This window comes from Aotus nancymaae, unplaced genomic scaffold, assembly GCF_030222135.1.
Source record: "Aotus nancymaae isolate 86718 unplaced genomic scaffold, 86718_ANA_hifiasm-v0.15.2.pri h1tg000030l, whole genome shotgun sequence".
In the NCBI taxonomy this organism is placed as follows: Eukaryota; Metazoa; Chordata; class Mammalia; order Primates; family Aotidae; genus Aotus; species Aotus nancymaae.
The window spans coordinates 17375721-17385341 of record NW_026988443.1 but is presented as its reverse complement, the minus strand read 5'-3'; the positions used below and the strand labels follow the sequence as shown (position 1 = coordinate 17385341).

General features: G+C 37.6%; 1 pseudogene; it reads left to right on the top strand.

The window, feature by feature from the left end:
• The first annotated feature begins 8801 nt into the window (after nt 1–8801).
• Nucleotides 8802–9300, top strand: LOC105724159 (large ribosomal subunit protein uL11-like; annotated as a pseudogene).
• Nucleotides 9301–9621: the final 321 nt, after the last annotated feature.

The following is a 9621-nucleotide window of genomic DNA, read 5'->3' as shown; positions in this document are numbered from 1 at the left end:
CAGACACAAGTGACAGAACTCATGCAGAGTGTGTTAGCCTCACTTGTGTAACTCCTGCAGAAAAGCCATCACAGACTGTTCTGCTCTGTGACAGAAACTATTATCTTTGTGTCTTTCTCTCGGTGCCTATGGCAATGAGCATTCTCTGGGCCACTTCTCTTTCTTACATTTCTTGTAGGTGCTGAAAAATGAGGGAAAAAAAATGTCTTGACTGCTGCTTGCAGAGTAGCTTAAGGAGAATTGCCTTGCAATATATTTCTCTGGGTCTGACTTCCCACATGATTGTAAAACCTCTTGGTGCCCATTATTAGGAATTTACTCGGTGTGAGAAGTCACAGAGTGTCCTAAATGCTGAGGAAATTGGTGGTCCTACTCAGAAAGATATCAGAGAACGTGGAGGGACAGTGATCTTGAAAGCAGTACAACATTCACATTGCCCAGCTGACATAAAACATTTTCTCAAGTAACCTCTAAAGCATTTACTCTTTTCTTCTCCCTGGACAAAATTGAAATATGGAAGAACGGTCTGGAAAGAAATTCAGTATGGCAGCAGAGATCAAAAACAAAACATACCAAAATCGATACTGCATGTGAATACTTAGTGGTCCAGTTATTCTTAGAATAGGAACAACTATTGAAGGAACATTTCATAACTGCGTGGTATAAAATGGTGTATGGTATACTATGGCATCCATTGTGAGAGGCCAAAATATATCACCCAGAAAGGAATTATTTGACATATTTGAATTGGTTATTTAGAGGAACAGTAAATGTAGCTCTGAAAACCTGTCATTTTGTAAAGGAAATTTACATGTCTCTGCTTTTGTTGGGTAAAGAGCAGATGTAAGCAGGTATTTTCTCTAAGGCCCCTTTACCTTCCCAGTTATGAATAAAAGTCTGACACTTTCCCAGACAGAGATGACCACAGGCAGTCATCTATACATTCTGAGGGCTGTTACCTGGGAGACTTTTTATCTGCATGACAAGACAGCTTTTGCTCACCATGCCTTTCCTCCCCTCATCCTCCCATAATTTGTTACCACCTTCAAGGAAGCCCCAAGCCTCTATTCCTTTCCTGTTTGGTATGAACAGTCATCTGGCCCTTCTTTGAGTCTTACACAAAGTGTAAGACTTCAGTCATCTGGCCCTTCTTTGAGTCTTACACTTTGTGTGTGGCTTCTGTGTCCATGCACATAATACATTGAGTTTGCTGTTTGTTTGCCCTCTGGTTAATCTGTCTAGTGTCAGTTCACTTGATGATAGACTAACATTACTGAAACTTCAGAGACAAAAGGGAAAATGTAAAACTTCCCTATAGCTTCTTGTGACTTCAAATGTTTATGGTCTCATATATGTGACTTCCTTTTGCTCAAGAATAATATTTCCCTTCTTTGTCAATCTCATTTCAGATAACATGTAACAGCATCTTTGGGGCACAACAAAATAGATAAACACATACTTTTGTTTTTTCAATGATGCCATTTTACGGAAAGGGTAATTTACAAAATTTAGGCCATAAAATGCTCTCTTGTGTTCTCTGTTTTGCCCAGCTTATGCTATCTAAACCATGCTCCTTTCTTGAGTCTTCTGGCAGCTGTTTCACACTTTAAGTGTGAATATTAGAGTGACTACAGATTTTTCTCTATTTTTACTTTTGTAAAACGTAGAATAAAGTCACCAGTCAAGACATGCTTTGAGAAATCATTAGTATTTCTAAAGCACTGTGGTATCTTTGGGAAAAAAAGAATTATAAGAGGACTGTGAAATGTTTCAAGATGCTTTAAACTGAGAGTCAGTTGTTATATTTAATCTTGAGTTAGAATGATTAATCAAAGGACAATTGTTGAGTTATGAGTCAAAAAAATGTATAAAATTATGAACAACATTGAAATCAACTGTAAAAAAAAAAAAACACATCCATGCAATTTAGTCATAGCTTCAGGATTTATGTTTAATCTACTTCTTCTGAAGTTCTCTTACCCAGGATATCTACAATTTCAGGGGTTTCCACAATCCATATTCAATTTCAATTATTCACTAAAATGAATCAGAGAACTTAGAAAAGTGTCAGCAATTATTGTTTTATCAGCAGTTTAAAGTCAAGGTGCCAGTAGATCCAAGCTTGCTAGTTCTTGAAGCTCTTTTTATAATCCCACCCATTAGAACACCACTCTTATTTCCGAAAGGCCCCACCTCCAAATGCCATCATATTGGGATCAGGGTTTCAACATACGAATTTCAGAAAAAAACATTTGTTCATTGTCTTCTGTTCCCTGCCTCCCAAAATTTATATTCTTCTCACATGCAAAATCTATTCCATTCCAAAAGCCCCCAAAGTCTTAGGTTATCTCACCATAAACTCTAAAGTCTAAGAGTAAAATCTCCTCTAGATATCTAAGTCAGGTATGATTGAGACTAGAAGTACAATTTATCTTAATGCATGATTCCTTTCCATGCGTTATGTTTGGGGATGGCAGGGTGAGGTGGTAGGGAATCCCGTCTTTTCTATTCTTTCAGTCAATTCGACGGTCAACACAGAAGAAGAATTCTGTGATGAAATGCAGGGATTGAAGTGTTCTCCCCACCACCCAGTGAGCAATCAGTTCTGCAGCAGACATTGACTGGGTGTTCTTCAATTCAATTCTGCCACTATCTACCCGGAGATAGTGTCAGATCCCACAGGTTTGGGGCTCAAAACCCAAAATATCCCCACCAAAAACCAGGGCCTCCAAAAATTCTGACTGATCAGCTTCAAGTTGGAGTTCTCACAATCCCCTTTTTGAGTTTCATTAATTTGCTGGAGGAGTTCACAGAACTCAAGGAAACACATTTACTAGTTTATTGTAAAGAATATTTCAAAGGATACAGATAAAGAGATGCATAGGGCAAGACATAGGAGAAGAGGTGTGAAGCTTCCATCCCCTCCCAGGGCACATGACCCTCCAGGACATCACTTTGGAGTTTCTAAGAATTTTAGAAGTTGTATGCCAGGAAACAGTCTTGAAGATGAACTGTATATTTCACAATATCAACTGTAAAACCAAGCAACTGCCTTACAATGGTGGGATAGGCATAGGGTAGACATTCCATTTCCAAAGGGAAAAATAAAGAAGAAAGAAGATGTAGTGGGTACCAAGCAAGTCCCAAATCTAGAAGGGCAAACTCCACAAGATGGTAAGGCTTAAGAATAGTGCCCTTTGGCTCCATTTTCAGTTCTCCAAGACTACTGGAGAAGGTGATTCTGATCCCACCTTCCATACTCACTGGAGAAGTGGCCCCAGACCTACAACTCAGTTTAGTAGGGGTCCGGCTTCTCATGTTCTGTCAGTCAGGGCTTGAGCCCCCCCAGTTTTGGTTAACACCACCCTCCTGGCTTTAGGCAAAAGTTATCTATCCTGCTGAAAGCAAGGCAATTTCACCCTCCCCGCTATTGAAACCCAGAAGGCAGCCCAGATAATTTCTGAATTGTCTTCAAGGTCATTCTTCCATTGTTCTGCATAATAGAACATGTCCACAGTTGAATAGCTCTATGGTCCTGCTCTGTAAATCCAGGAAGTACAACCACCTCAATAACCTTCCTAGATTTCTTCCAGTCTCCTTCCCCTTTAGTCCAAACTAGCCGTTTTCCTTCTGGGATAGTGAATAATCTGAGTCCATAGTTCACATCCACACTAAACTCCTAATTAAATGTTGCTTGGTCCCAGACTTAGTGTTCTCTTCTGAACACATTTTCTGACTTTTGGCAATACAGACAGGCTGAGAAATGTCTAAATTGTTAAGTTCTGGTTTTGTTTGCTTAATAATTCCAACTTCAAATCATTTCTCTCTCCTTGCATTTTACCCTAATCAGTCAGGAGGAAACAAGCTGCTCCTAAAACATATTGCTTAGAAAGTTCTTAAGATAAACATGCAATTTTTCTGCTGGCACATTCTATCTTCCACAGCACTAGAAGGACAAAGGCAATTCAGATAAATTATTTGCCACATTATAATAAGATCACCTTTACTTTATTATCTAGTAGCATATTCCTCATTTCTTTCTGGAATATAATCAGAATGGCCTTTACTGTCCACATTTCTACCAGCAATCTGTGCATGACTATTTCTGTATTCTCTACAAACACAAAAGCTTTTCCTGCAGGTCTCTCTTTCCTTTCTGAGCCCTTTCCAGAATTGCTTTTAAAATTCCCTTCATGACAGTCTCAGCATCCTCTATCATTTATATTAAAACTCTTTCAGTCTCTACCCATTCCAAGTCCCCAAGCCACTTCCACATTTTTAGGTATTTGTTGCAGTAACACCCCATTGCTCAGTAGCAATTTCTGTCTTAGTCAGTTTAGGCTGCTATAACAAAGTATCACAGACTGGGTAAATTAAGCATCATACATCTATTTCTTACAGTTCTGGAGACTGTGAAGTCCAAGAACTTCAAGATCAAGGTGCTGGTGGAACTAGTGTCTGGTGAGGGCCCACTTCCTAGTTTGCAGACAGCCAACTTCTCCTTCTGTTCTCACATGGCAGAAAGAAAACTAGCTATCTCTCTTTTTCTCTCCTTAGAAAACTGGTAATCCCATTTGTGAGGGTCCTGCCCTCATGAACTAATTATATCCCAAAGGCTCTATGTCCAAATACTGTTACATTAGAATTAGGGTTGCAACATATAAACTTTTGGCAACATTAGGCAATGAAATATCTCTATTCACAAAAGGCATAGGACATCAAATGTATGGGGGTTATTTCCCTACACTAATCAATTTTGCAGAAGTAGCTGTTGTCCTACAACTTAACTCAATTCTGAAAATATCTACCTGGAAATTATGAAAGTGAAATATTTCAAATTAAATTGAAATATTAAAATGTTTGCTCTGAAACTAGAGAGCCTATAATTTTTCTAACTAATCGTACTTCCAACACTGTTAGTCCAGAAATTACTTACACAAGGTTGCATTCTCCGTAAGGCAGCTGGAAGGAGGAGAAAAAAATGTAAGGCATGTTGGAATGATTTGTCCCATGCTAAACTGAATGTGATTTGTCCTCAAAAGAAATGAAAAAAGCAACAAATATCAAAATGAGACAAATGACGTCTTTACTCAAATTATGTTTTGATAAACAAAAATCAAGTTTAAAACACATGTGATTTTATAGCTCAAATCCCATGTTTACTTTTTAAAAATTATTTGTAATTATTACATATTGTTGTTGACTATTATGCTGTCGTATTTAAGTGTTTCCAAAGTACTGATCAAAGGGGAGTCAAAATTCAATCAGGAATTCTCCATGGAGAAAACAAATTGTATTTTTGTACACATACATTATCTGGAGAAAATTCTTGATGTAATATATTATTTCTTGGAAATTTAAGTGCAGACTTTAAAATTCCATATTGGAGTTCTATTAACCTGACAATTAATGTAATAATTAACTCATTAGCTTAATGGACTATAATTATCTGTTAGCTCTGATTGTATTATAATTCTTTCAAAGTCAACGTACAATGGTTTTATCTGTGCTCCCTATAAGTAATTTTTCTTTCCATGCCCTTTTTACCCCTGTAGGTTATGAGTACAACACAGAATTTCAATGACTAATTATCTAATCCCTCCCTCACCTAGGCTAGTCAGTTTTCTACAGCTAGGATACCTCTAATAAGACAATGCAAGAAAATGTGAAAGAAGAATCATCAGAGTGGTTTTCTATCTGATTATATCTTTTTCCTGACCTGGAGTGGAACTCCGCACTTTCTCTTGGGGGTTCTCAGCTTCCCAGATGATGTTGCTATGCAGTTTAATCAGCAGTATCATGAATAAAATATGATGGGTTAATAGGCCTCTGTCAACTTTCTGGATATATCTCTCACCTGCTTTTTTGATGTACTAAGCATGTTTACTTGGCTGGTTTGGTAATCTAATACTGGTTTTTGGATAAGAAAAAAAAAATGCTAAAGATTGATTCACTGCATTTTTCCCTCTTATTTTTAGATACCGTGTAAGGATTGTACATAATTAAATACAGAATGATATTTTTATACATTCTTGCAATGTGTAATGATCACATTGGGGTGATCAGCATGTCCATCACCTCAAATATTTATAACTTTTTGTAAACATTCAAAACCTTTTTGAATATTTACACCCAATTATTGTTAATCATATTCACCCAAAAGTGCCACAAAACATTAGAAATACTTCTTCTCATCTAACTGTAATTGTTTATCCATTAACCAATCTCTTTCAATCCTCCCCAATCCCCAACCTTCCCCAGTCTCCCATAATCACAATTCTACTTTCCGCTTATATGAACTGAAATTTTTTTAGCTCTCACATATGAGTGAAAACATGTGACATTTATCTTTCTTTGCCTGACTTACCTCATTTAATATTTAATATAATATCCTCCAGGCTCATTCATGTTGTTAAGAATGACAGAATTTCATTCTTTTACAGCTGAATAATATCCATTTTGTATACATATATATCATTTTTATTCATCTGTTGATATATACTTAGTTTATTCCATATCCTGGCTAATGTGAATGGAGTGGTTCAGCACATCTTAACATAAAGAAAGACTTCACATAGGTACTTGGGGACAAGGATAAACAGTCAGCAAAGGGTCTAGACAGCTGTCTCTTAAGAAGCAGTACAGACATTCCCAGTATCTATTTATTGAGTGAGTATAGATGCTTACTGGTAAATATTTATCTTGCTTAACCCTCTGATTTCACAGTAACTTTCCTATTTAGGTATATATTACAAATGATACTTGGAAAGGTGATATAGTTTCCCCAAATTCATAGAGCTAGTTATATAGATATCTGAGAAAGAATTCAGGATTTTAGGTTTCTGTCTATATATTGATAACTATATCATATAAAGTTCACATTGAGGAGAATCAAGTCTGTCTAACTTCAATGTTCATATTTGTTTTTCAAGATTATCTTCCTTTCCTGTCTCCTCCAACACATACACACACACACACACACACACTACAATTCATTACTTAAAAGATCAATAATCACAGAGGGACCATTTTCTTTGTAATCAAGATGGAGACAGTGGCATTAGAAGGTAAATTTATTTTTGACAATTTAGTCATAAATACATAGTTGGTACGTGGGCCTTAGACTGGCAAAGGAGAGCCAATCTAACTATTTTATTTTATATTTCACAGATCTAGAGACAAATTTCTACCATATTAGGTCCTCAGATTCTTTAGCTTTGCCCTGATTTGATGTCTTGGTTTTTAAGATAAGAGGATATTAGCTAATTAATTCAGTTTGCTGGATACCAGTGAGTGTTTCATCTTCATATCTGGCCACTGTAGCAGGCTACATTATTAAAGACCTAAGGAGATGCACCTGAGGTTGAGCTGACTCTTGGAGCACACCAGTAGGGACCATATTTATAGGACAAATAAAGAATGCCTTGATTCCTCTGAGATTCCTCCACTTCTAGATATAACTTTATTGCAGATTGTCTTGGTGAAGAATACTCTGGTAGACCTCACCTCCAGTTCCATACAAGAGGAGATTCAAATGCAAAAAAACCTAATAGCATATTTTTAATCATTCTGAGCAACAAAAGTAAAAAGTATCGCTGCTGGACAGAGCCAGTGAGTTCTTACAGGGATGAAACGGTGGCATTCTTACTAATATCAGTGTTCATGACCCCAGGCATTAGCAGTTGTGACAACACTGATGGGTCCCAGCTGCAGGGGTGCCTTTAAATTGCATTGGAGATATAGCTTCTATGTTTAGCATTGACAGTATTTTTTTTTAAGTCATTGTGAATAATTAGAAAATAAATGAGAAACAGTTTAGCCAAAAGGAATGGTCTCTGTACAGCAGGAAAGTACAAAGCTGAGACTCACATTTTTGTGTATCTGACAGTAAAATGCATGCCATGCTAAAGGATTTTAGAAAAGTTACCAAACTACTTTCTCTCAGTATTCTCACCTTTGTATCATCAAATACATAGGGCACTAGTGAGGATTATGAAATGTCAGCCACTGGGCTGTGTGCTTTATAAACTAGTGCTCTAAAGACAGTAGCTATATTATTAATATTATAAAAATAAGTCTTACAGCCTTGAGATAAACTAGAGAAAGGCTAGGATCCCCAAGAATGGAGGGAGCCACAGAATACCAATCTGTGAATATAATTGAGTTGTCATTATTTACTCCAATTTAGATAAACTAATACCTACCTTTAAATAAATTGTCCGTTTCTGCTAAAATAAGAGTTTAATCCATTGGGTTTTTCCTAGATGGTATGTCTTCAATGTCTTGTTGTGGTTGTTGTTGTTGTTGTTGTTGTTGTTCTGCTTAATCAGGTCTGCGTTCTAGGTCCTCTAATGTGAGCAAACATTTCTAGCGACTCAAACAAGATATCCCAGTGTCAGTTGGAAATCATGTGGTCTAACAGTAGTTAAGTGTAGGATTTTTAATAAAGGGAAATTGTTTCCTCCTGTCCATTAATTGCCAAGTAAAATGGCTGTTGGTTAACCTGAAGTTAATGAGGTAGTACTCACGTTATTACATATGTGCTAATAAAATAGGTATGTCAGTGAAAAACAGAAATGCTGTGAAATCCTATAAAATGCCATTGATGAGATAGGTTGAATGAATTCCTTCCTTGGAATTAAGTTTCCTGTAAAGCACAAGGTCATAGTGCTCACGTGACCTAACAGCTTGTAAAGACTAGTCTGTGATAGAAACGTGTATTAGAAAATGCTGCTGGTGGCTGGTGTCGGATGAACCCAGATTCGGGACGACTGAAGAAAGTTGCACCTTGGCCTCCCACCATGCTGCCCAAGTTCAACCCCAACGAGATCACAGTCATATACCTGAGGTGCACCGGGGGGTGAAGTCGGTGCCACTTCTGCGCTGGCCCCCAGTATCGGCCCCCTGGGTCTGTCTCCACAAAAGGTTGGTGATGACATTGCCAAGGCAACGGGTGACTGGAAGGGCCTGAGGATTACAGTGAAACTGACCATTCAGAACAGACAGGCCCAGATTGAGGTGGTGCCTTCTGCCTCTGCCCTGATCACCAAAGCCCTCAAGGAACTACCAAGAGAAAGAAAGAAACAGAAAAACATTAAACACAGCAGGAATGTCACTTTCAATGAGATTGTCAACATTGCTCGGCAGATGTGGCACCGATCTTTAGCCAGAGAACTCTCTGGAACCATTAAAGAGATCCCGGGGACTGTCCGGTCTGTGGGCTGTAATGTTGATAGCCAAAACCCTCATGACATCACAGATGACATCAACAGTGGTGTTGCAGAATGCCCAGATAGTTAAGAAGCACAAAGGAAAATATTTCAATAAAGATCATTTAACAACTGGTGGGAAAAAAAAAAGGAAATACTGTTGGAAGCATATCTTCTGCAAACCACAGGTGGATAGAAATTTTAGATCATCAGTTACAGAGTCATTTGAAAGAAAAAAAAAAGACATCAGTAAGCAGTTAAGTCAACACTAAAGCAAATTTCTGCAGTTGCCCTTGGATAAAAACATAAACTGTTGTGCTAACTCTTCCAAAAATTGTTATATTCAGTATTTATCAGTGACCTCTGGGTATGTCGATGAGCTAATAGCAATTTCCTTCAGAAAACACTTCAC